We start from the raw sequence: 26,468 nt of genomic DNA, 5'->3' as shown, positions 1-26,468 counted from the left end.
ATTAGCTTGATGGTCATCTGTGACCCTGTCCTGGCCTTGGTGAGATCCAAGATTAAAATAAAAATACTGTGGTTTTGTCCTTTGCTTCTAATATGAAACAAACGGTCTCTTTTAAAATAATAAATGGCTCCGGAACAGAATTAACCCATAGAAGACCATCAATAACCTGATGACATTGACATCCATTTTGTAACATTGATTTCCTAACTACTTTATGCATATTTCCAGTCATTGCATTTGTATAGAAACTCTTTGTTTGGGTCGGCCTGAAAAAAGAGCCCTAATTCCTTGGCTTCCAACTTTTCTTCTTTTTTATAAAATGTTGAGAGGAAAAATGCCGACTACCATCATTAGAAGTTGTTTTGTTGTTTTTTTTAGAACAAAACAAAGCCTTCCCCTTTCTTAATAAATAGGTTCAGCAAAATGTTTTCTCCCAGGCTCTGGGCCTCTATTTTTGGGGATTTTGAAAAACTCTGGGTTTGTTTGTTTATTTATTTATTCATTCATTAGATAGGCCCCACAGTCGACGAAAAGAGGGGAACATGGGGTTATTAATCTTTCCTGTCATGCATTCACAGATGTGAAGTTCACACACAGCAAATGTGAAGTCAGCAGTACACAACCACAAGGTAGAGATTTTCAAGCGAAACAAGCTTGAGAGCGAGAGAGAGAGAGAGAGAGAGAGAGAGAGAGAGAGGTGGAGGGGAGGGAAAAGTGGGGGATGGGGGGAAATGCATGAAGAATAGAGGAGGAAGATGTGAAGAAGATGAATGGAACCAAGAAGGGGAGAGGGGAAGATGTGAAAGATAACAAAGAAAAAGGGACCAAAAAGAAAGAAAACAAAAGAAAATTTGAATGTATAAGAAAGAGGAGAGTGGGAAAAAAAAAAGAAACAGAGAAAAGAGAGACACCAAAATAGAGAGAATATTTTAACTGGAGTGTTAATGTATCCTTGGCATATCTTGGTGTCCTGAAGATGTAAAGGGTAATCACTCTCTCAGCATGTATACACTATTGATATGTTAATATCATGTATATATATCTATATCTACAAGCAATGAAGTTTGCAACTGACTCTGATTAACTAGGTCTAGCTGTCTCTGTGTGCATGTACGTACATCAGGAAATACATGTACATAAATATTTATGTTATATACACAATAGCGTCTGAAAATTCCCATAGAATAGTGGCCAACATGAAAAGTCCTATTAGTATTGATGTGACATCAAGACAGGCATGTTTGTGCTGATATAACCCACAGCAATATCAATACTAATGTGTCTGCTTGGGAATATGAAATATATAAGTAGATTGAGTTCTTAATGGAATCTGAGCAAAATCCAAAAACAGAATAAATCTGCAATGGGAGATGTAATATAAATTAATTTTATCTTGACTCTGGTACCTTGAGCATGGATCATGCACTTTTCTACATGCTCTGGAAACCAACACAGATCAGGGGTTCAAGGAGGGCTAGAGTTCAAATCTAAACACAGCTCATTATATTTACAAAGCGGGATAATGGAGGAATTTGATCTTGGCAAATCCCTATATGAAAAAAACTGATCAATACCTTTCAGAAGTGCAGATCAGAACTTAGCTATCTGCTGGATTTTTGCACTTCTCTGAAAGTTTATAGAATTATAGAGTTGGAAAGGGCCTATAAGGCCAGCACAGTTCTCAAAAGTTGCAACACAGTTCTCACAAAGTTTAAATAAATAAATATTTTAGACTTCATTAAAAAACTATTGTTCAGACAGACCTTTGGAACATCCTTTTTTTAAACCACCAGTTTTTATTGATACTGATTTTTTAAATTTATGTACTGATGTATTTTTGTCTGTGCGTTGTATCCTGCTTGTTATATTTTCTGTGAAAGAGTGGCTTTTGAATATTTAAATAAATAAATAAATAAAAATGGATGTATTTTGAGAGAATATATACATTTAAATATGTGTCTTGAAAGAATTGCCACCAATATCCATGCCCATAGATGCATAATATTTGAGGTACAAACCTTTTCCACCAGATCACCTCCTGTAGTCTTGTTGGGTTGAATGTATACCATGAAATGCAGAGCCCAGAATGTCTTCATGCCATAGATCTGTTGTATTCTATAATTTATTTATGCACTCTTAAAACATAAAATTCCATAATGTAATATGACGGTGAGAAAAAATACACAAAACCATCCAAGTCTTTTAATATAATAATAATTTTAAAGCAGGAGTAGGCTGAATTTGGCCCTTCACGACTCTCTATCTGGCCCCCAGGATTCTCCCCAGGCCATTGCCCTTCACCTCAGACAATGCCCCTCATTGCTCTTCTTGAGTGCTTTTGCCTGGCTAGAATGTGTTCTTGAACTGTGTTAATGCCTCCATTTGGTGAAAGCAGTTTGAATCCAAGCTGTGTCCTCCACACAGACTTCGCAGGGTTCCTGGTAACTGCCAATCAGCTCCAAGTGCCAATAACATGCCTTCAAAGGAGGCTGCTGTAAGAGCTGACTGGCAGTTATGGTGACTTACTTTAAACGTGTCAATCACCTGATGTCAGGTCACTGACAGTAAGGTAGTCCAGTTGTAGCTGGAGAGCTATATACAAATACCACTGTAGCAGCAAAGCAGTGGTGGAGTTCTTAGAGTGCTGGGTAATGGCCACCACTGGCTGCTCCATAGTAGATGGCAGGTGGGGATTGGCTCAGCCTGTGAGTGGCTCAGTGGCTGGCCAGTGGTAGGGTAGGCCAGCGGCAACAGCTGAAACTGTGGCAGCTGGGTGGCTGGGCCTGTGGGGGCGGGGGAAGGCATGCAAATCTCTCATCTGGGACAAAGGACTCAGTGAGGCTACTGGGCGAGCTGCCCAGAAATGCACAGGAGATTGCTCCAGCTGCTGTCTGTTGTCTAGAGAACATATATTCGATGAACAAGTTGAAGACTAGAAATAGTCTGAATCTGACTTTTTACCAAGTGATGATTTTGTGTGAACGTTTGCTTCGGGTCTCACTTTTTTTAGATCCATGCAGAGTAGTGCACCATTACATTTAGGTAATCCTGGCTACATTGGTTTGGGACCTGGGGGAAGGGGGACAGCCAAATCCTGCAATCCTGTCCCGTAGCATTAAGAGTTTATATAAGACAATGGGATAGAAAGCTATAATTCTACCTCACTGGCAATGTATAGGGTCCCCCACATATTGACTGCAATTGCAGTATAACTTTTTGGTTTGTGTTTTCAAGCTAAGGCAGTGGAAACATCATAAGCCTCATCTGAAGTATTTATTAGCTGGCACAGCATGTCTTGGGATAAGGCCATTAGGTCTTGGACAGGTGATTTTTCCACTATATATCCCAGGGCATGCTTACTCAGTCTCCAGCGATTTTGTAGTTGCTGCAATATAATCTAGTAATGCCAGGCAATGCAAAAGCCAGGCTCTGTCACTTTGAATTGCAAAGTCTCTATGTATTCATAATGCATAAACAGACTTCTACCATACAGCACTCAGATGCTGTCGTCCTGCAGGTCTGGGAAATTGGACAACTTCATAGTCTTTTATGAAAATGCAATCCCCACCCCCATCCCTCCACGCCTCGTCTTTGGGAGTAGTAAATTATGCATTTGAGAGCAGGAAACATTAAGAAGCTGCCTTTATTACTAACAAAACTCTGGGTCGGTAGTATGGGGAACTACAGAGTCTCTGACAGATTGTTAATAACTTCTGTGATTTCTGTTTCCTGGGGGTGATGTTTTATAATATGTATTTTCCCTTTCTGTTTTATTGTAATACTTATTCAGAAGATTATTGTTTCATTTGCTCATCTCTAACTTCGTCCTGAGTAGTTTGGGAAGAGTGTCAGTAGGGAAAGACTTCCTTTGCATCTCATTGGTGGAATTGCCCACTGATTTTTAAGGGTTGTCCTAGTAGTCCATACATGAGCAAGGATGAGTATTAACATTCCTGCAGTGGAGGCAGAACATAGCCACAGTGGCTAGTAGCCACCGATAGCCTCATCTTCCAGAGATTTGTCTAAACCTCTTTTAAAGCCATCCAAGTTGGAGGCTATCACTACCTCTTGTGGGAATGAATTCCATAGTTGAACTATGCGCTGTGTGAAGAAGTGCATTCATTTGTCTGTCCTGAGCCTTCTAACGTTCAGCTTCACTGGAGGTACCCAAATTCTAGCGTCATGAGAGAGGGAGAAATGCTTTTCTCTATCCATTTTCTATGCACAGTGCATAATCTTGTACACCTCTGTCATGTTTCCCATTACTTCCCTTTTTTTCTAAACTAAAAAGGCCCAAATATTGTAACTTTTCCTCATAGGGGAGTTCCATCAGTTTGACCATTTTGGATGCCCTCTTCTGAGCCTTTCCCAGCTCTGCTACAATATTCTTTCTTTCTTTCTTTCTTTCTTTCTTTCTTTCTTTCTTTCTTTCTTTCTTTCTTTCTTTCTTTCTTTCTTTCTTTCTTTCTAGGTGAGGCAACCAGTGATGTGAAAACCTCTGCCCAAGACCCTGAAGAGCTGCTGCCAGTCAGAGTATGTAATATTGGGCTAGATGAAGAAATAGTGTGACCTGGTATAAGAGAGAGTTGTATGTTCCTAACAGTTGACTCTTGTGCCATTTTTATTTTATTTTTATAACAATATTTATACACCATCATCTCATACCAAGGCACTTTGAGACAACTTACAATCAAATCACTCTCTCAATTTCAAGAGCAGTTGCCATGCATCCATGCATCCTGGGGGCTGTTTTTTTATTTTTATAATCAACATGTCTAAAGGAATTGGTTTGGATCTCAGCATAATATCTTGTATACAATGTGACTGTCACATTGATGACAAGAAGCTCTGAAGGAAAGTTAAAGCCAGGATTGAAAGAACTAAGAGTTGCAAGCTAGAAATGTGACTAAACAAAGCTTATTAAATAAAAGTTGGAAGTATTGGTGTATTCCATATACTGTCGTGTCACAATATAGTAAATCATCTCCCTTATGTGTGTTACAAAATGCTGTTTCAATTGGAACATGACTGAATTTATTCAAAAATATTGAATTTATTCGCCAAGTTCTGCTGTCAAAAATCTTGGAATCTCAGGATGGGTTCCTCTGAACATGTGCCAAGAGCTTTTCCTTTTGTGCATGTACACAATATGTACACCATGTGGAAGCTGCTCTAAACTACTACCTCCTAACAGATTGTCTCTTTGCAGTTTTTTTTTTTATATGCATCAGCTCAACATGTGGTTGAGGCAATTTTAAAAATAGGAACTTTAAAAGAAAATACCAGCTATGGTTGGGAGGATCTGACAATTTTGGTTCTCTCTGTTTCTCACTTTTCCAATCTTAAATTCGGTTCTCCACATTTATGCAGCAATTTGTTACTTTTTTAAAAAAAATATTCCCATGAAAATTCTCCAGCATTTTAGTGAGAATTTCTGCTCCTAAACACATCCTTGTATGCAGTTTTGACTAAGATACACATTTTTGCAAGCAATTTCTCCTAATGTAATGCATTTTTATGTTATTTTCACAAGTATATTTATTTTTATGCCTTCTTTTCCCAAATATATGCATTTTTGTAAACATTGTTTGGTTGAAGAACTATATTGTAAAATTCAGACAGGTACAAATTTTGAAGGATGGCTGTGTTTCAGTATTCAAGTTGTTTTGGAAAGTGCGGATTTAGCTTTAAATGTGAACTGAATCAAATTTCTTGCCCATCCCTGGCTGCTGGGAATCGCAAGTAGAGAGAGGGCTGCTGTGCTAAGGTCCTGCTTGTGGGCTTCCTATGGGCACCTGGTTTATGTATTTATTTATTTATTTATTGTATTTGTATACCACCCCATAGCTGAAGCTCTCTGGGTGGTTTACAGTAACTAAAAACATTAAAAACAAATATACAAATTTAAAGCACATCTTTAAAAAACAATTTAAAACACAATTTAAAATTTTTTTAAAAATTTCAAAGACACATGCTAAAATGCCTAGGAGAAGAGGAAAGTCTTGACCTGGCGCTGAAAAGATAACAGTGATGGCGCCAGACGCACCTGGTCAGGCAGATCATTCCATAATTTGGGGGCCACCACTGAGAAGGCCCTCCCCCTTGTTGCCGCCCTCCAAGCTTCCCTCAGAGTAGGCACCCAGAGGAGGGCCTTAGATGTTGAGTGTAGTGTACGGGTGGGTTTGTATCAGGAGAGGCGTTCCATCAGGTATTGTGGTCCCAAGCCGTGTAAGGCTTTATAGGTTAAAACCAGCACCTTGAATAGAGCTCGGAAACATATAGGCAGCCAATGCAAGCAGGCCAGAATCGGTTTTATATGTTCGAACCATCTGGTCCCTGTTACCAATCTGGCTGCTGCATTTTGCACAAGCTGCAGTTTCTGAACCGTCTTCAAAGGCAGCCCCACGTAGAGTGCATTGCAGTAATCTAATTTAGATGGACAGCTGAAGCCAGGTTCTCCCTGTCCAGAGAGGGGTGCAGCTGGGCCACCAACTGAAGTTGGTAGAATGCACTTCGTGCTACTGAGGCTACCTGAGCCTCAAGTGACAGAGATGGTTCAAGGAGAACCCCCAAGCTGCGAACCTGCTCCTTCAGGGGGAGTGCAACCCCATCCAGGGCAGGTTGGACATCCACTATCCGGTCAGAAAAACCACCCACTAACAGCATCTCAGTCTTGTCTGGATTGAGCCTCAGTTTATTAGCCCTCATCCAGTCCATTGTTGCAGCCAGGCACTGGTTCAGCACACTGACAGCCTCACCTGAAGATGAAGAAAAGAAGAAATAGAGCTGTGTGTCATCAGTGTACTGATGGCAACGCACTCCAAAGCTCCGGATGACTGCACCCAACGGTTTCATGTAGATGTTGAACAGCATGGGGAACAGAACTGACCCCTGCAGAACCCCATACTGGAGAGTCCAGGGTGCCGAGTAATGTTCCCCAAGCACCACCTTCTGGAGCCGACCTGCCAAGTAGGAGTGGAACCACCGCCATGCAGTCCCTCCCACTCCCAACTCAGCCAGTCTTCCCAGAAGGATACCATGGTCGATAGTATTGAAAGCCGCTGAGAGATCAAGAAGAATCAACAGAGTCACACTCCCGCTGTCTCTCTCCCGACAAAGGTCATCATACAGGGTGACCAAAGCTGTTTCCATGCCAAAACCAGGCCTGAAACCCGACTGAAATGGATCCAGATAATCGGTCTCATCCAAGAGTGTCTGGAGCTGGCCCACAACCACTCGTTCAAGGACCTTGCCCAGGAATGGAACATTTGCTACCGTCCTATAGTTATTAAGATTTTCTGGGTCCAGGGAGGGTTTCTTCAGGAGTGGTCTCACTACTGCCTCTTTCAGCCAGCCGGGGACCACCCCCTCTCGCAGAGAAGCATTAATCACTTCCTTGGCCCAGCCGGCTGTTCCATCCCTGCTAGCTTTCATCAGCCAAGAAGGGCAAGGATCCAGCACAGAAGTGGTTGCACGAACCTGTCCAAGCACCTTGTCAACGTCCTCAAGCTGTACCAACTGAAACTCATCCAAGAAATTGGGACAAGGCTGTGCTCTGGATATCTCGCTTGATTCACCTGCTATAACACTGGAGTCTAAGTCCTGGCGGATGCTTGGCCACTGTGAGAACAGGATGCTGGATTAGTTGGGCTATTGCCCTGATCCAGCGGGGCTCTTTTTATATTCTTAAACCTGAGACTCCTTTTAGATGTGCCCTTGCTGTAAGGAGATATAAGTGGCAGCTAATTGGTACTGCCTTTTTTAATGAGAACAAGATTAAGAAAACATCATTCCTTACCATCAAGGTTTTGGTTGCTCTTACAGTAGCTTCCATGCATATAACATAAAAGTCCACTTTAGGAATTTGCCTGAATAACACAAGGGTGAAAAGTGTGCAAAAGTAACCAGGATACACATAAGTTCTGCCACATTGTCCCCACACATGAGGGCTGTTCTCAGACCATTGTGCATTGAGCATGAAGGTCTGAAGCGGCCTTATTCATCTGAACATACTTAGAAGCTTTTGCATGACTGAGAACACTGTTTTATCAGGCAGGTTCAATGCTCAATGATCTGTGAGGAGCCTGTGCATGCCAGAAGATTGTAGACAGGGACTTGTGTGCATGCCCCTCCCCTCAACACAGTTTCAACGCATGGGTGTTCTGGAGAATGCCTGAAGGAGAGCTAAACTCTTCTGACCATGTGGGTTGCTGTTATGTTATCATGCTTAGCAACCACGTAGGTGAGACCTGATGTCATGAGGCCTGCAGTTCTGTCAGGGTCTGGACTGGGGTGGCAGTGTTTGATAAATGAGGGAAGGGGAAGAGAAGGAGGAGGAGGCAGAGGGGGCGAATGAGCTGGAGCCAACTGGAAGGGAAGAGGAGGACCCAGTCCCCTTGATTCAGGACATTAGGGATGTGGCAATGGAGTCCCCAGCTTTCACCCCATCTTGCCCCCATAGCAGGATGCTACTCGGTACCAGGGATGCCATGGATTCAATGGGAGGAGCAGCAGAGCAGGAGGAGGAGCCGGGGAGTCTTGACGCTGCATCTCCTGGCACCAACAGCTGTGGTCATCTCGCAGAAGTGCCCGCCTCCAAACACAGTCTTCCTGTGTGGGGTGAGAATCCTGCGAGTTTGGCTCTGACCCCTTCCACCACTTCTTTTGATATCATCCACTACTGGCTCTAGCCTGCCTGCTGCCAGCATGCATCCTCAGACTGATTATCCCTGAGGGAATGTAGTCCTTGACAGTTCCCCACCCCTGGTCTAATACATAGAGCTTGAGTTCTCCTAACTACGGTCTTGTAGTCCAGTCTTTACCAGAGAACAGAATCCATTTTTCATGCAGTTTGTGGTGTACATGATCTACAGTATTCACCAGGAATCTTTGGGGGCATAGTTCCAGGGGTAACTATAAAATGCAAACAACATTTTTATGATGAAATATTTTAAAAACAACTGTGACAATATTTACTTTCTCCCCCTTCTTCCCAAATGACTGGTTTTGCTTACATGCTGTTGGCAGATGGGATGTGGATCATTTTAATTAGATTTTATTGGACTGTTATATGGCCCATAATTGTGATCATTACTCATTTTCACTGTGATTCATGCACACATGTCTGTTTAGACATGATGACATTTTGATGAGACAAACCCCGTATCATGTGTTGTCAAAGCAATGGAAAGAGATGCTTTTCAAGGCAAAGTTGGACTAGATTAGTGATGAATTCAGGATACCATTTTAATTTCCAGTTGTGTCCAAATTGTAGATATTGTAAGCAAAGAATCTCTAGGGCCTACATACATTATCATCGTCCCAGAGGAAAAAACCCAGAAAGGCATTGTTCACCAGCTGATGAAAGCAGAGAATTAACTCTTGGGAAAAGGGACTTGAGTTTGCCCATCCCTGGTTTAGAGTATTGGCTATCTGTGGCCCTCTAGATACTGTTGTTGGACTCCGACTCTGATTGGTCCTATCAAGCATGGACAATAGCCTGGAATGATGGGAGCTGAAGTCTAGCAACATCTAGAAAGCCACAGATTGCCTACTCCCTGGTCTAGAGTATTGGTCTTCTGTGGCTCTCTAGATGTTAGGGACATGATGAGGACTGCCTCTGTGGGGAATGGTCCATATCATACACCTTCCTCACAGGGACACTTCTAGCCCCATTTCAATCTGTGAGGTAACTGCTACACTTTGGAGCTGTACACCTGCACCCAAGCAGCTAAAGTTAAGATGGAGTCCTTGGACTATCGTGTAGAATTCAGCAGAGGGTCAGCTTCTGAAGCAGACCACATTCTGATCCACAAAGCAATTTGGCAGCTGTGGATCAGGCGAGTTTATTCTAGAAAGCAGCCGCCCTGAATTCCTTATGCATCTCTAGTCCTGACAACCACGCACAATTGCCTTTTGCAGATAGCTCTGGCCAACCTGACAGACAAAATAGAGGCATAGAGACAAAATGGAAGCACTCTGGCAGCAGTCTATTCCAGCACTCCTGTCTCCAGCAATGGCCAGCCAGATGTTCCTGAGAAGCTCACAAAGGCACCAGGTAAAGAAGATCACACCCTGTTGTCTCTCCCTAGGATATGAAAACCAGAAATATAGTGCTTTGGAACAAGGAGATTCAATTTTGAGTCACCGTAACTCATAGCTACTGACAGACATATTTTCCCCTAATCCTTATTTAAAAAAAAAACATTTAAGCTAACTACCAGCACAATATCTTATGGCAATGAATTCCAAATGTTAATTATGCACTGAAGAAACACTTTTATTTGTATTGAATCTAGTAGTAATCAATTCTCTTATGTATAGGCCAGAATTCTAGGGCAGGAATAGCCGATGTGCTGCTCTTCAGATATTGTGGACTCAACTCCCATCATTCCTGACCATTGACTATGGTGGATGGGGCTGATGGATGCTGTAGTCTACAGCCTTTGGAGTCCACATTCACTATCCCTGTCCTAGCGCTTTTAGAAGTACAGGATTTGTATTGTATTTGTATTGACAAAATTAGGAATCTGCAAACATCAAATAGACCAAAGAAAGCTGAACTCTCTAGTTTGTTCCCCCTTATCTCCTTTTAATAGTGATCATTTATTTTAAGTTAAGCAATTGAAATTGCTTAACTTGTAATATATTCCAGTAGAGCAAGACTTGGAAATGTTACAGGGCAGTCATGATTAGGTGCATGTCACGGTCAACTATATCTGTGAACTGATGACCCACCATCATTACTTCTTCCACGCACCCTTCCCAAAAGACTGGAACACATTTTCTTTCACCATTTAAGCCTCACAGATTACAGCCAGAAGATCTGGTGTGTAAACGGTTTATGAATAATGACTTGTCTTGCTGTAGCTGTGGCTGTGACAGCTGGACATCTTGTTTACTTTGTTTGAAAAGATGACCTCCACACTTGCTGGTGTAGGGTGATTTTCCTCTATGTATGTAAAAGAGACTCTTCCTCTTTCACAGTTCTGATGGACTTGTATATAAATAACTGTGTGTGCAGGAGAATTTAACCCAGAAGCCTTAAGCAAAGTCAGCAGCAGTAGGACTTTTTGAGCCTGAGTTAGAAAACACATGGAGCTTAATCATTAATCACCAGTCTTTAATTAACAGCTCTGAGCTTTGAACAAAAGGCTCTTACCGCAAGGCTGCTGAGGAGCCCTGAACCTCTTTGGTGTGTTTTCATTTGGAGGACCCAGTGGCCTTCAGAAGAGAAGCTGATGGAGCAGCTACCCTTTGTGTCAAGGGTCAAGATAATAAGGAAGAGCAGATGTTTGTGGCCTTTTCTGTCCTGGCAGCAGCTTCAAGCTGACTCAACATGTACAGGCTGCCAGGTCTCCAAAGCAAGAAACCCACTGCAGCAATGACTTATTGAGAGCAGGAATCCAGGCTATATCTGCAGTTGCCACCACCGTTGCACAGGTGAGATTTAAATGAGGGAGAAGGGAAGTTGCTATAGGCTTGGTCCTGGAAAGGCTGATGCTCAGAATGGGGTTGTTTGAAAGATAGGAAAGAAACACTTAGGAAACAGATTTTAATAGTTTTTGCAACATTATAAAGTTTTATTTTAACTTAGCCTTTCCCAGCCTGGTTATTATATGATGTTCTAGTAAAATAATAGGATCACTACTGTTAATTGACACAGATTACTAAAGGCTGATTTGCATGTGGTATTCTTTTCTTTCTTTTTTGCTGAGGGGAAAGAAGGGATGTTATTGCTTCAGCAAAAAAAAAAAGTTAGTGGGTCTTGCCAGCAGTCAGAGCTAAATATTAAAAGGAATGTTTGGAAAGCATTGCTCTGACTTTCAGGGATTGAGAAGTACCACATTACATACTGTTTCCCGCTCCCACCCCAAATACACCAAAAGTATGATGCATTTTACATTTAGACCAGTTTAGCACTTGGCCTATAGTCATGTTCTTTTGGTGCTTCATTTGATGCCTTGAATGCCCTCAGCTATAAAATGAAAATGAAATTGTTACCAGTAACAAGACTTAAGAGAGGAAAATGCATGCATTGTGCTTGGTTAACTTCAGACATCACCAGCTTCCATAATGCATCCTCATCCATTTGACAGGATGTTTTAGTTGCAGAATGTGCTCTGTAGAAACAAACTAAACATGCAGGGCAATCCCATGCATGCCTACTCAGTCGCACTATATTTAGTTAGGCTTATTCCTGGGGTGGCCACTTACCCATCAACACACAAAAAAGAGGACAAAAGAGATGACACATACTTGCACGATATTTCTGCCTGCTAATTTACATGTATAGGTGCAAATGTAGAAACAATTACTATAATTTAAATAGAAATTAAATGCATCTCACAATGTGAAAGTCTGTGATCAGGTGAACTATGTGCCTGCTGACCAGGTTCTAACTATTGAAGAGCAACTTCAAGGCCCCTGGTTTTCTTTGGTCAAGTCAGCTCTCCAAATAGAGGATGCCTTCAAATAGAGAATTGTGCATTGATGCCCAATCAAATAGAGGACTATCCTCTATTTGATAGTGGAACACACATGGCCATCATAGTGAGAGTGTTTAGAATTGCAGCCTTAGTGTTGCATAAGCACAGTTCTTAATTTTTTTAATCCGAGGTTCTGGGGCAGCCCTGTAGCCAGCCTTCCTTTTCAGGTGGAGCAGCCACATTTCTAGGTGGGGCATTTTTGGGGGGAGGCACATGAAATGGAAATGGACTGCCTTCAAGTCGCTCCCGACTTATGGCGACCCTATGAATAGGGTTTTCATGGTAAGTGGTATTCAGAGGTGGTTTACCATTGTCTTCCTCTGAGGCTAAGAGGCAGTGACTGGCCCAAGGTCACCCAGTGAGCTTCATGACTGTGTGAGGATTCGAACCCTGGTCTCCAGGTCATAGTACAACACCTTAACCACTACACCACACTGGCTCTCAGTGGGGAGGCACATAGCACCAGCCAATTTCCCCTCCCTACTCACTGGTGGAGAAGATGTGAGAACTAGGCCAGGGGAAAGGAAAGGCAGTGACCTTCCTCCTCGCACTTCCTTCATCCAGAGAGCGTGTTAACTTACATAATAGGCTATGTAAAGATCACGTTAACCTTTAGATTTTTCTTCCTATTGGATAATCAAGGGAAAACTTTTTAACTAGTTGCTATATAATGGACGAACTACGTGATTGGAAGCTAATTGTGGAAAGCAATTGATTTTTTTTTACTGGTTGCTGGGTTGAGTTTTCTGCCCAGAAGCCATGAAATAACCACATGCTAAGCTGCACACATTGGTGAAATTAGGCCTGAGTTACAGCCTAGGTGGCCAGCCAGCTAGCTAACTGTAGTGTGCACAGCAATGTTTCTATTCATCTAGGGCTGTTTTTATCCTTTGCCATCAAGGTCTTAAGAAGAAGAAAAAAGCCACTACGATTGTAAGTATGGTAAGTGCTTTAAAAGAGTAAAGGAGAATTTAGGGTAGATATTTTTTTCAAGTCACTTTTAAGGTATCTCTTTATTTCACCCTTTAGCAATAAGCAACCAATCCTGCCCTTCTCATCATAATAACGGCAGAATAAACAAACTCTTACTTTTTACTGCAGGCAAACAAACATGTTTTTTATTGATGGCTTGGTAGAGAACACAACTGAAACTGAAACTGTGAAGCAGAATACAGGACAGTCCAAGGAGTTGAGTCTAATTCTAGCCCATAATGCAAATTTCTAATATCTAACTCTTCAAGGGTCATGTCACTATACAGACTGTTTTTTGCAGGATCGCTTAAGTAATTATAAGGTGACTGTGATAATGAAAAATCCACCCTGAGGCAGGAAGGTCTTAAGCGAGCAGCCTTTGAGCGCTTTTCTAGATGCGGTTTTTGTTGGGCACTCACCCTGCCTTATTCACGGAATGTTTAAGTTGCTCCTGTTCTTAAAACAAGCTGTCATCCTTTAAATGGAGGCTGTCATTGTCTATCATGCCACAATTTAAAAAGACAATTTCCCCAAAAAAACAGGGGGGGGGAAAGCACAGCTCTAGGGGTGGTGGTGCACCCATTTGCCCCATTCTGATGACAGGGCTGTGCTGGGGCTTTACATTGCCTGGACATTATGCCCTGTGTCTTAAAAGCATTTGCTTCTGACCATGAATGTGTGAGTCAAATCTGGTGCATCAGTGATGAGGGGAAAAGAACTCTCTTCATAAAGGCCAAGCTTTGGCAGTGAAAACCGGGGTTGAGCCTGGACACAGGAGTGAGCAATTATTTTTAACTAGAAGTTTTCAAACTGTAAAAGAACAAACAAAAATAAATACATCTTCCATATATTTTCTTGCTTTCTCCCATCTTCCTTCTTTTTCTCCATGTCAACACCAAACAAGACAGGACTAAAATTAATGGGGAAAGCAGCAATTAGCAAATTAGGTTAGCGGCGTGTTGCAGTGTGCCATGGCTGCCAGGTGTGAGGGGTTCTGGCAGTATATTTATTAGCGGTTGTCAAAAAAGTGACACTTTGATGAATGGAGCTGGGTAATCAGCACCCTCCGACAGGGAGCACTTCGAGGCCTCAACATGCTAAACTGCAAAATCAAACCTTTTTTTAACCCCCTGTACAAAAATAATAGAAGATACCCCCCCAAAGCCCTCCACCCTCTGCAAGGAAAATATATTTTTCCAACCGGAATTGATGATGATGATGATACAAAGAGAGAGAAGAAGAAAATGCAGTTTGATGTGGAAGAATTTCTGTGGTCTGGACCTTTTACCCCTTTCATCAAGATAAGTCACAGTTTAATACTAAAAATATGGCCCAGGTAGATTAGATCCAACTCTGGCAAATATATCTCTATCTATAAATACATCTGTTAAGGTGAATTGAGTTATGTCAGTGATTCAATGTAGTGCTCAGGCAATTGCTCTGTCTGCACAAGGATTTCTCCTTGTGTAACAGAACAATTATCTCTCCCACTACTACCCCTGTGCTCCCCAATCTGTTCTGGGTTTTCCCTCCTACCCTCCAGAAGCAGATCTGGGAATTTCATGTGTGTTTCATCCTAATCCACAGGTTTCTAACATTAATTAAACAGATTGATTTACAATACTATTTTATCACTTTCCATATTTATTTATTTTTGTCTGGAGGTTGCCAAAACAGGACTTGGAAGAGGACATATCTGCAGGGTGGGGGGTTCCTTACACTCGGGAGATCCCCTCAGATATATAGGGCCAGTTCGGATTTAGAGGCAGAAGTGCTTTTTTTGTCTTGAGGGCAGGGATGTAGTTGTCCAGGGTCTCAGGGGGTCTTAGACGTGTTACGTTTTTGGGAGCAGGGTCCCGACATCTCCAGCATCCTACAACCAATCAGCATGAAAGGGGAGTGTGATGATCACCGATAAGAGTATTCTAACATGCTTCCTTGTCCTTTCCTGGTGATTGGAGCCAATCAGAGTGAAAGGAGGTGAGAGCAGCTGAAAAGACTCTTCATAGTAGCTAACATTCTCCTCTTTTATATTGGCTCTTAGGGGTGTCTGTTGTTGTGGGAGAAGGCATTAACAAGGATCTCATTCTCAACCCTGCCGTGAAAACAGCAGTGTGTGTGGGGTAGGGGACCCTGCACTTCTGAATTTTCTACTGTACTACTGCTTGAGGGCTACAATGAGGTTTTGTCATTCCTCAAGGGCTGTGCCCCACATGCACACACACACAGCCTGGGAAGGGAGCAGACAAGTGTCCTGTCCACATCTACACACCAGAGATGTTGGAGAACTCCAACAGAAACGGGAGTGGAAATAGCTGATGTTCACTTATTCAGTCCATGTCCAGAATGGAAACCAGTCCAGTGAAGATGAGCAGTATTCACTATTGTTATTGCTTTCAGTCTGTAAATTATACATAATGGGTTACACCCCCCTGTGATGTTCCTGTATTAATGTATATATGGTAAGTGCTGTTTGTATAGAAGATACATGGTATGTGGAATGAAAGAGGAGGGGGGAGTAAATGAGCAGTAGAATGCTGGATGATTGGCTGAGTGTTTGGATGGCTGAGAGTATAAATGGAAGGATGACAGTTGAATCTGCGTGGACGTGAGTGGGTTGTTTTGGTGGAGTTTGGAGGTGGGTGTGAGTTGGTGTATGTCAGGAGAGTGTGGAGAAAGAGGGAGGTGGAGTTTGGATTAGTAATAAGTCAAATATCACAGTAATAGATGAAACCATAAGCTTGTAGATCATTATCAAAGTTATCTTGTTATTAATGTTATTTAATAAATACTATTTTGGCTTACCGAAGGCCTGATCCTTGGCTGGGGTTTCACAGACCAGAAGGGAGGGTAAGGTAATAACCAAGGCTGAAGGGAAACAGTAACAAATGGTGGCAGCGATGAAGAGGAGAAGATAACATTATAAGTATACAGAGCAACCCCGAGTTATGAGTTATCTGCATTGATACAAGGGGGTTGGGAACAGCATAGGCACGCAGTCACGAATGTAACCGGATACAGAGACTCAGGCAAGGTCTCTGGGAACATTGGTTGTAGAACGTGACTGGTGGTGCTGCCTAGCAGGGGGATCTATTGAGATCTGTGCTAGAGCGGAGACAGAAACCATAAAAAAGGACAGTCCGGACTGGTGGAGTCCCTGGTGGTGCCTAGTGAAAGGCAGTAGCCACGAGCAGGTAGGAACCTGACAGGGAGAGCCAGGGAAGGGTGTCACCCCCCCCAATTGCATTGCATTTCTGTTGCCCTGAATGGGTAGAATAGCATAATGACAATGCAATTTACATAATTAATTATGTAATTTTGCCATAGCTGACAGCGAGACGGGTAACAGCTTGTGGCGGAAGGTGAATTGCAGTAGAATGGAAACTGTGTTGCATGCGACAGATACAGGGCAGAACTGAAAATGATGTCTTATATCCCTAATACATGCACAACACAGGGGACAGACTTGGCAACATGCCTAAACTGTAGGGGCACCCACCTCCTTCCTTACACCCTGAATTGTAGTGGGCATCAACCTGCACATGCCATGGTGGTCTTGTGCTGCCAGCTGTGCATGCTGGAAGATAGGGATGAAAGAAGTTTGGTTTCCTAAAAGGGGTGGAGTTGACCTCCAAACCTGTCTCCCCCCCCCCCCGGATCCATTAAACCACAAGAGTTACTGTCTCCTGAAAACTGAAATGATGAGGTGGGGAGAATTGCTGCCTAGCTGCTCTTGCTCTGGGAGTAGGGGTGGGAAGAGTTCTGGTGGGACTTTTGGCTCTATGGGAAAGAGTTCCAAGAAGAGCCACTGTCAGTCTTGGCTCAAGGTGGACACTTTCCAACTCCAGGGCAGCAGCCACAGAGCCAAATCTGTATGAGCTACTCAGCTCCAGTGTGCTGTAGTGGTTAGAGTGTTGGACTGCAACCTGGGAGACCAGGGTTTGAATCCCTACACAGCCATGAAGCTCACTGGGTGACCTTGGGCCAGTCACTGCCTCTCAGTCTCAGAGGAAGGCAATGGTAAACCACCTCTGAATGCCGCTTACCATGAAAACCCTATTCATAGGATCGCCATAAGTCGGAATTGACTTGAAGGCAGTCCATTTCCATTTTTCATAATGGGAGCAAAATATCAAGATTTGCAATGAAGGGAGCAATGTTAAACTCCCAGGAAGAAGGCAGAGAGGCTGTTTATGAGCTAAAGCCCAGTGTATGAAGCTGAGCTACTGAGTGAGGGAAATCACCTTCTAGGAACTAGAGCTACATGGGGAAAAGGCTTCAGGCTTCATCCAGGCTTGATCACACTTTCATTTTATACCCATCCTAAAAAGCTCATGCCAGATTTCTAGTTTTGATACTGCGAGACTGAACTATGAGCAGGACAAGCCCTTTGCAGATATGCCCTTAGTGATCCAAAATAAACAAATACGGCAGTATTAAGCTCATGTTGTGTCAGTACTATTGTTTCAGATGCCAGCCTACTTAAGAACATAAAAACATAAGAAGAGCCTGCTGGATCAGGCCAGTGGCCCATCTAGTCCTGTTCTCACAGTGGCTAACCAGGTGCCTGGGGGAAGCCCGCAAGCAGGACCCGAGTGCAAGAACACTCTCCTCTCCTGAGGCTTCCGGCAACTGGTTTTCAGAAGCATGTTGCCTCTGACTAGGGTGGCAGAGCACAGCCATCATGGCTAGTAGCCATTAATAGCCCTGTCCTCCATGAATTTGTCTAATATTCTTTTAAAGCCATCCAAGCTGGTGGCCATTACTGCATCTTGTGGGAGCAAATTCCATAGTTTAACTATGCGCTGAGTAAAGAAGTAATTCCTTTTGTCTGTCCTGAATCTTCCAACATTTAGCTTCTTTGAATGTCCACGAGTTCTAGTATTATGAGAGAGGGAGAAGAACTTTTCTCTATCCACTTTCTCAATGCCATGCATAATTTTATACACTTCTATCATGTCTCCTCTGACCCGCCTTTTCTCTAAACTAAAAAACCCCAAATGCTGCAACCTTTCCTCGTAAGGGAGTCGCTCCATCCCCTTGATCATTCTGGTTGCCCTCTTCTGAACCTTTTCCAACTCTATAATTAACTCCTAATTATCGCTAGCATGGAATTTGCCTTTTTCACAGCTGCCGCACACTGGGTCAACATTTTCATCGTGCTGTCCACTACAACCCCGAGGTCTCTCTCCTGGTCGGTCACCGCCAGTTCAGACCCCATGAGCGTATATGTGAAATTCAGATTTTTTGCTCCAATATGCATAATTTTACCCTTGTTTATATTGAATTGCATTTGCCATTTTTCTGCCCATTCACTCAGTTTGGAGAGGTCTTTTTGGAGCTCTTCGCAATCCCTTTTTGTTTTAACAACCCTGAACAATTTAGTGTCATCAGCAAACTTGGCCACTTCACTGCTCACTCCTAATTCTAGGTCATTAATGAACAAGTTGAAAAGTACAGGTCCCAATACCGATCCTTGAGGGACTCCACTTTCTACAGCCCTCCATTGGGAGAACTGTCCGTTTATTCCTACTCTCTGCTTCTTAACCAATTCCTTATCCACAAGAGGACCTCTCCTCTTATTCCATGACTGCTAAGCTTCCTCAGAAGTCTTTGGTGAGGTACCTTGTCAAACGCTTTTTGAAAGTCTAAGTACACTATGTCCACTGGATCACCTCTATCTATATGCTTGTTGACACTCTCAAAGAATTCTAATAGGTGACTGAGACAGGACTTTCCCTTGCAGAAGCCATGCTGGCTCTGCTTCAGCAAGGCTTGTTCTTCTATGTGCTTAGTTAATCTAGCCTTAATAATACTTTCTACCAGTTTTCCAGGGACAGAAGTTAAGCTAACTGGCCTGTAATTTCCGGGATCCCCTCTGGATCCCTTTTTGAAGATTGGCGTTACATTTGCCACTTTCCAGTCCTCAGGCACGGAGGAGGACCCGAGGGACAAGTTACATATTTTAGTTAGCAGATCAGCAATTTCACCTTTGAGTTCTTTGAGAACTCTCGGGTGGATGCCATCCAGGCCCAGTGATTTGTCAGTTTTTATACTGTCCATTAAGCCTAGAACTTCCTCTCTCGTTACCACTATTTGTCTCAGTTCCTCAGAATCCCTTCCTGCAAATGTTAGTTCAGGTTCAGGGATCTGCCCTATATCTTCCACTGTGAAGACTTCTAGCCTACCTCCTCTCAGGCCCTGCCCAGCCTAGTCGTGACTGGTGCCATCTTCTGAGTAGTAGATCACAACTCTGTCTCACCTCTATGATCTATGATGCCCATACATCCTTAGAGTGAGAGTGCACTCTGATGATGCATTACACCAATATATCATGGACACAGAGTTTGCTCAGGTGATGTATGAGTGCCCTGAGAATGTATTTCTCGAATGGTAGTATTGTTCAGGGACAAAGCCTCGCCAAGGAGTAGATTCAATTTAATTACAGTGCAAGTGGTAGTCCAGTCCTCAGAGGCGCTTTGGCATCAGATTGTTGGCACCCTAAAGAAATACAGGTTGCTGTTCCCTGTGCCATTGAATTACATCCGAATGTGCCATTTTTTAAAAGTTTTTTTCATTTTCTTTTTTCATGGAGAATATAAAGGAAGGAGCACAGCTTCAACAGCCATTCAGGGCAAAAGACTGCCAGTCTTTGGAAAAGCATTTTTAGAAGCAAAAGCCATGTGTGGTTCTTTAGAATGAAGAGCCACCCATATCCTATACACGGGGGAACTAGTCTCGGTGCAGAGGGAGCTAGTACCTAATCGTTATCGTAGACAATCTGTGCAATTTCTTTCTTGTACAGCTAGGACAGCCTTTCCCAACTAGTGGGCCACCAGATGTTGTTGGACCACAACTCCCATCAGCTTTAGCCAGCATTGCCAATGGTCAGGAAAGATGGGAATTGTGGTCCAACAACATCTGGTGGCCCACTAGTTGGGAAAGGCTGAGCTAGGAGGAAACTCTTTTATAGATGCAACCAAAGGTGGTGGGGGTGCAGTTGTCCAGAGTTGCAGAAGGGTCATAGACCTGTTACTTTTTTGGGAGCAGGGTCCGAGCCAGGTCCCTGTGTATGACCCAATCAGCACGAAAAGGGAGCATGTTAACCAGTGAGAAGAGTCTTTTTCCTTTCGTGCTGATTGGAGCCACTCAGAGTGAAAGGAGGTGGGTCAGCCACTGAGAAGGCTCTTCTCAGTAGCTAACACAGCTTCCCCTTTCATGATGATTGGCTGCTAGGAACGTCTGTTGTAGTGGAGTGTGAACTCTTGAGATAACAGGGAGAGCAAGGGAGATGATGGAAAGTATAAAAGGGAGCGTGGCTGTGAGGGTGTGTGGTGTGACTATTGCACTTCTGAATTTGCCACTACACTACTAACTGGTGATATGCTACTGTTGCATTGGTTGTGTATATCATAGGCTACTCATTTCTAGTTTCTCATTCAGTCAGTGAAAGTAACTATACACAACCCACCAAAGTAAATTGCCATAGCTAGTAATCTGTTTTATCATTTGTTGCAGTGCTACTGTTATTGATAGCAACGTTTCAAGTCCTGCAAAACTTGTTCTAGTAAATAGAGCCAATATTTGGTTTTCAGGTGGCCATCCTGGAGCAAAGGAACTTTAAAATATTCAAGGTTTATTCTGTTCATTTATGTCTGAATAGCAACTATGGTTTCCTCTCACATTATACTACAGACAGTTGCTCAGCAATGCTAAAATTATTCTGTTAGATCTCCAATCACTGCAGCTGAGAAGGGTCACTCTGCTTGTTCTGCATACATTTAAGCTCTAATTGTATTGTCCCTTTACTCAGCAATGCCAAGATGACTGTCATTTTGCATTAGTTTAAACTCAAATGGAATTGTCACAGACTGTACGTTTGCTGTAGTCGACTAACTCTGATCTTTTCCTCTCCCTTTTTTACAGGTAACCGAGGATCATAGTCAATGCATCTGATGAAATGGGTTCAAGTCCATGAAATCGTATGCCATAACAAAACTTGCTAGTCTTTGAAGGTCCACAAGAGCTTGCTGTTTTTGCTGCAACAGACTAACCTGGCAAACCTTGTGGAAATTTGCCCTTACTGATCTACCATTCAATTCCCAGCTTATTTATTCTAAAGTCATATGGCACCCCTAAAACAAAAAGCAACCATATCATGATGTCCCTTTTCACTGTGTAATAATCATTTGAGTGAATGTGTTGCCCTGGGTCTCATGCTGGCCACTGTACTGTCTTTACTGGAACCCATATCATTTTTCCTTTCTTCCCTAAACTTTCATAGGCAATGATATGTTATAGCAATATATCTCCTTAAAAGAGAAGTAGACACCTTCTTTCAAATACCTTCCTTAAAGATGGGCCCTTCTGAATTTGTTGGGCTCTCTCTCTCCCTTTCTCTCACTGCCCTATGAAATTATACACACTATGCACTCTTTTTTCTTTCTTGCCTGTGTGCATTAAGTCGGTCTTGAATATTTATTCTTAGTTAAATGGTAAGTGCCAGGTACACAAGGTTGTGTTCTCTGACTTCTACCCCCTACCCCAACACAGCAGCAAGTAGCTCACTCGTAGCTGCTGCTATAAGTCTTGTTGATGCACCATATTGTTAAGCCATTAGACTTTGGTTTTGCAAGAGATGCACAGAAAACGTCCCCCACCTCCTCCTGCTTTTGTGTGACCTGAAATGTAGGTTCCGCTAGCAGTGAACTCAATCACAGTTCTCTCCTAGGCTGCTATTAAACCTTGGCTCTAACCATCCAAGAAATTAATCTCCAATGCCCAACCTCTCCCGGTCCCTACTGTGCTCTGTAGCGGCTGTGCACCACCTTTGATCCCCATCTGCATGACTTCATCCATAAACCTACATATCTTGCTGTGACTATTGAATCTTTTCCTACAGTCTGTTGCAAGTAAGGGCCAGGACAATCTTCACGACTTTGGTGTTTTACATGTTCCTGCCCCAATTATACTTTACTTTTATCCTGGGTTTAAAAATAAATAAAAGGGAAGTAAGGGACCCTCTCCCCCTGATCTTAGCCTCATCAGATTCTTTAATACAGTAATGTAAAATAGAATCAAAGAAGTTGCCAAATTTTATTTGATATTAGATAAAACTCTCATAGGAATCCCTGAGGGTGACCATGTGTCTTCTGTTCCAGAAACATCCTTTTAGTCTAAATCTCGCTGTCCTATCCAGGAAGTAAGTCTTTGCATGGTTAGGCCTTCAAATGAAGTTATTATGGAACTGATAAGAGGCATTGTATAGCATAATGGTTCAATATATTATCCACATCTCAGTAGTCCTTGATCATGTAAGGAAACAGTTTTATTATTCTCATTTTATAGATGGGGAGAAAGTATAGCTTGCCAAATTCATGGTAGAGGCAAGATCTCAAGCTGTGACTTTCTGGTTTACAGTGCGCGCACACAGTGCAATTCTAACCATGTTTACTCAGAAGTAAATTCTACTGAATTCATGGGCTTTACTCCCACGTAGGTGGAGTTAGGATTCCAGCCTTGTTTGTTTATTTTAAAAAATTATAAACTGCTTCACAGTAATCAAAAATATAAAAATAAGATAAAATACATATTTAAAAAACAACAAAAAGCATTCCTACAGGTGTAAAATTAGTATTTCATAAATGACTGGGTAACACCTCAGGGAAAGCCTTCTTAAACAAAAATGTTTTACTTGGTCTAGTCTGCTGATGGGCAAATTTCCATTTTGGAATGCTGGGAAAAAAAAGTACTTTCCAGAGGACAGTTGAAATCACATTGAACACATTTGCAAGACCCGGTTCGCCATACTGTACTAAAGTAGAGAATTGTGGGTACGTTACTTAACCTTTTTTGGCTGTATGCTATACGGAGGTTCCCACCTTGCAAAAATTCTCCTTTAATTACTTCTAGAGAAGCAAGATCCAGTTGGTAAACTCTGCAGCTTGAGGACAACTTTTATTGCCAAGCATGCATTACCAAGGCCTAATTGTTAGCATGGTGCACCTGCCTGCTCCCCTGGTAGCTAGAGCCAATGAGGGAGGGGGGGAGTAATTTATTAATGATCAAGTCACAACTAGTAATGAAAACAATAGGAGTGTCTGCTGGAAGCACTGCCGGGGGCAGAGGTGCAGGTGCTCTGTGCCCTAAACAAGAGCGTCGGCATTTTTATGAAGCTAGTTTGCAGCCCCTACTTCATTTTCTTCTGCTCTGTGCATGCTCTCTTCACTTCTCCAAATGTTTTGCCTTCACAACAGGCTCAGCATTCTTGCTTTGGGTGATAAAATAGCTGTCACTTTGAGAACAGAGGAAAAGCTCAGAAGCAAAAGACAAAACAATAATAATAATAAAAAACCCATTAAGACCAAAGGAGTGGGAAAAAGCAAGCCAAATTTCAGTTGAAACATGTGATTTGTAATGAGGTCACTAAACTGGGGTAGATAGAAAGAAAATAGTGAAAGAATGATTGTAGCTGTGGAGTCCCTTAAGGATTTAGGGCTCCCTAATAGTTCCCCATGTTCAGTGCCGGTGTCAGGCTATTTTGCGCCCTAGGCAAGGCTAACTACTTGGACCCCCCCAAAAAAGTGCTAACTTCAATTTTCAAAAACAGATGTCTTGTAGAAAAAATGAAAAGCACAAAACTTGAAACTGCTAAATTTATTTTAAATTGCAAGAATAAGTAATACCACAATCGTTGATTATCTTTCTCAAATACAAAAGAAAAAGTTTTAGCACACAAATCATTTTGAACAATCTTGTGAATTGAGATGTTAAATTTAAGTCTCTTAAAAGTTTCAGTTTCAGGCACATCAAAATCTCACTTTGCGTGCCTTTTCCTTTGCAAATTTTGTCACCAGTTCCTTCAGGTCAAGTGCTGATGCTTGGGGATGTTCAATTGATATAGTTGCCAAGCCAACTAGTTTCTTTTGCAACATTGTTGAGCGTATGTAAGTTTTTATAAATTTGAGCTTTGAGAAACTGCGCTCACCACTTGCCACTGACACTGGAAGTGTGAGAAGGATCCTTAGCGCAACAGAAACATTAGGCACATTATCCAGGAGTTTTTGTTGTAGTATGAAGAGAAGTACTCCTTGTGGTGGCATAGACTTTGGAAGTCTTTGAGCTATTGCTATAAATTTCACAGCACAGATCTTCAGCATCAATATCTTTGTTTCCATTGTGCATCAATGATTTTTCCAAATTCTTGCAGGCCCTAAGTACATCTTCAGTAGATTTTTTGTTGATACTGTATACATTGTTGCACGCCTCCCCAATCTCCGAGCGGTGAGATTTCAGGGGTCCCTGCACTCCTCCAGGGTTTGGTTTCCTTTGGGAAGAAGGTCAGCAGAGACTGCAGTGTCTTTATGAAATATGGTTTGTTTATTTACACACATTCCAACCTGAGCTTAGGATGGAGGGGTTCAAGGGATCAGCAGTCCAATATCCAGTTTTTCCATCTAGGTTGCAGGAGGCATCCTATAGCCATGATGCAGAGAGCCAGCTTCTCTGCCTGCCTGCAGCCCCAGTCATTCTCCAGACACAACTAAAACTACATGCCTCTCCTGGGCTCCAGGAGGGGGGGTGCTCTCCTGAAGAGTTTCAATGACAAAAGGGTCTTCCTGGCCCATTCACTGTTGCTGGGCAACTGATTATCTTACCTGGCCACTCTTATTTGTTTAACAAAGGAGAGACTCATCTGACCAGCAGAGTGAGTTCCTCATTCCAAGGCATAGGATTCCAAATCAGGGACTGGAAAGGGGATTCACAGGGATCATCCATTCCAACCCCCATGCTCATAACAATATCATACAGGAAGCCAAATAGGGTATTATATTGTTGTAGCTGTTGGAATCTCTCTTGAACAGATTGTATGGCCATGTCTAAGACAGCATAGTAGAAACCTACTTTGAATTTCTGCTTTGGATCTTGCAGTGCCTCTTCTTGGGCCTCATACTCAAACTGCCGTTTCTTTCTCCTTTTTCTAACCTGTTCTGTCTCAAAGTTTGGTAGTATTTCTAGCTCCTTTGCAATCTCAGTAGCATCTATCAAAACTTGTTGAAAACCCTCATTGCACCTGCAGCCCACAAGGTAATTCTTGGTCACTTGCAATTGGCTTGTGTAGCTGAATTTAAATTAGCTTCCTTATTTTGTGGTAGCTTGCTTGTAAGATTGACTTCAAAAAGGATGTTGTACCATGTAACAAGGGATACCACAAACTTGAACTATAAATTGCATCAGCAAGGGCCTTAGCTTCAATTCGGGAAATATTTCCAGATAAACCTTTTAGGCTGGTGTCATCAAAGATCTCTATTAAAGCATCATATATACTACCAAGATGATATCTCAGTAGTTTCAAAGCATCGATCCGACTCTCCCATCTTGTTTCGTTCAATGGCTTAACAGTTATGCCTAAGTCTGACACATGGGTAGTTAGAATTTGCCAACCCTGAGTCGATGCAGAGAAATAATTATAGATCTGTTGAACCAAACTGAAGAAACTAGTTGCTTCCAGACAACACTTAGCGGCATCATTGACTACCAAGTTAAAAGTGTGCATTGCAGGGCACAAAGAAGGCACATGGGTTTATGTCCAGGACTCTCTTTTGTACGCCATTTTGTTTGCCTTTCATGTTGCTCCCATTATCATAACCTTGACCACACAGATTCTCAATTGGCAATCCCATTTGCTCAAGCTGTCCAAGAAGAGTTTCTGTCATAAAGGTACCTGTAGTCTCCTTTAGTGGAACAAATCCCAAGAAATGTTCTCTTATGATAACCTCAGGCTCAGACATCTCATTATTTGATGGTTTGATTACATCAACATAATGTACAATCATTGTCATTTGTTCAATATAACTAACATCAGGTGTCAGTCCAGAATAATTGAGTAGTATTTGGCTGAGTTTGCATGTGCTAAAATTTTCTGCTTTGTAGCACCTGCTAGAAGCTGAATAAGCTCATTTTGGATATCTTTTCCTAGGTAGTGAACCATTGTTTCTTGATGTTTAA

General features: G+C 42.4%; 1 long non-coding RNA gene across 1 annotated transcript in view; it reads left to right on the top strand.

Moving 5' to 3' along the window:
* LOC133386613 (uncharacterized) overlaps positions 1-22,496 on the top strand; it is a 43,059-nt gene extending 20,563 nt beyond the window's left edge. The window contains exons 4-6 of the long non-coding RNA XR_009763212.1: positions 9,922-10,057; positions 11,134-11,442; positions 21,387-22,496. This is a non-coding gene — a long non-coding RNA (uncharacterized LOC133386613). The remainder of the gene's footprint in view (positions 1-9,921; positions 10,058-11,133; positions 11,443-21,386) is intronic.
* Positions 22,497-26,468: the final 3,972 nt, after the last annotated feature.

This window comes from Rhineura floridana, chromosome 6, assembly GCF_030035675.1.
Source record: "Rhineura floridana isolate rRhiFlo1 chromosome 6, rRhiFlo1.hap2, whole genome shotgun sequence".
Lineage (NCBI taxonomy): Eukaryota > Metazoa > Chordata > Lepidosauria > Squamata > Rhineuridae > Rhineura > Rhineura floridana.
The sequence above is the reverse complement of the archived record's forward strand: the minus strand, read 5'-3'. Positions and strand labels throughout refer to the sequence as shown.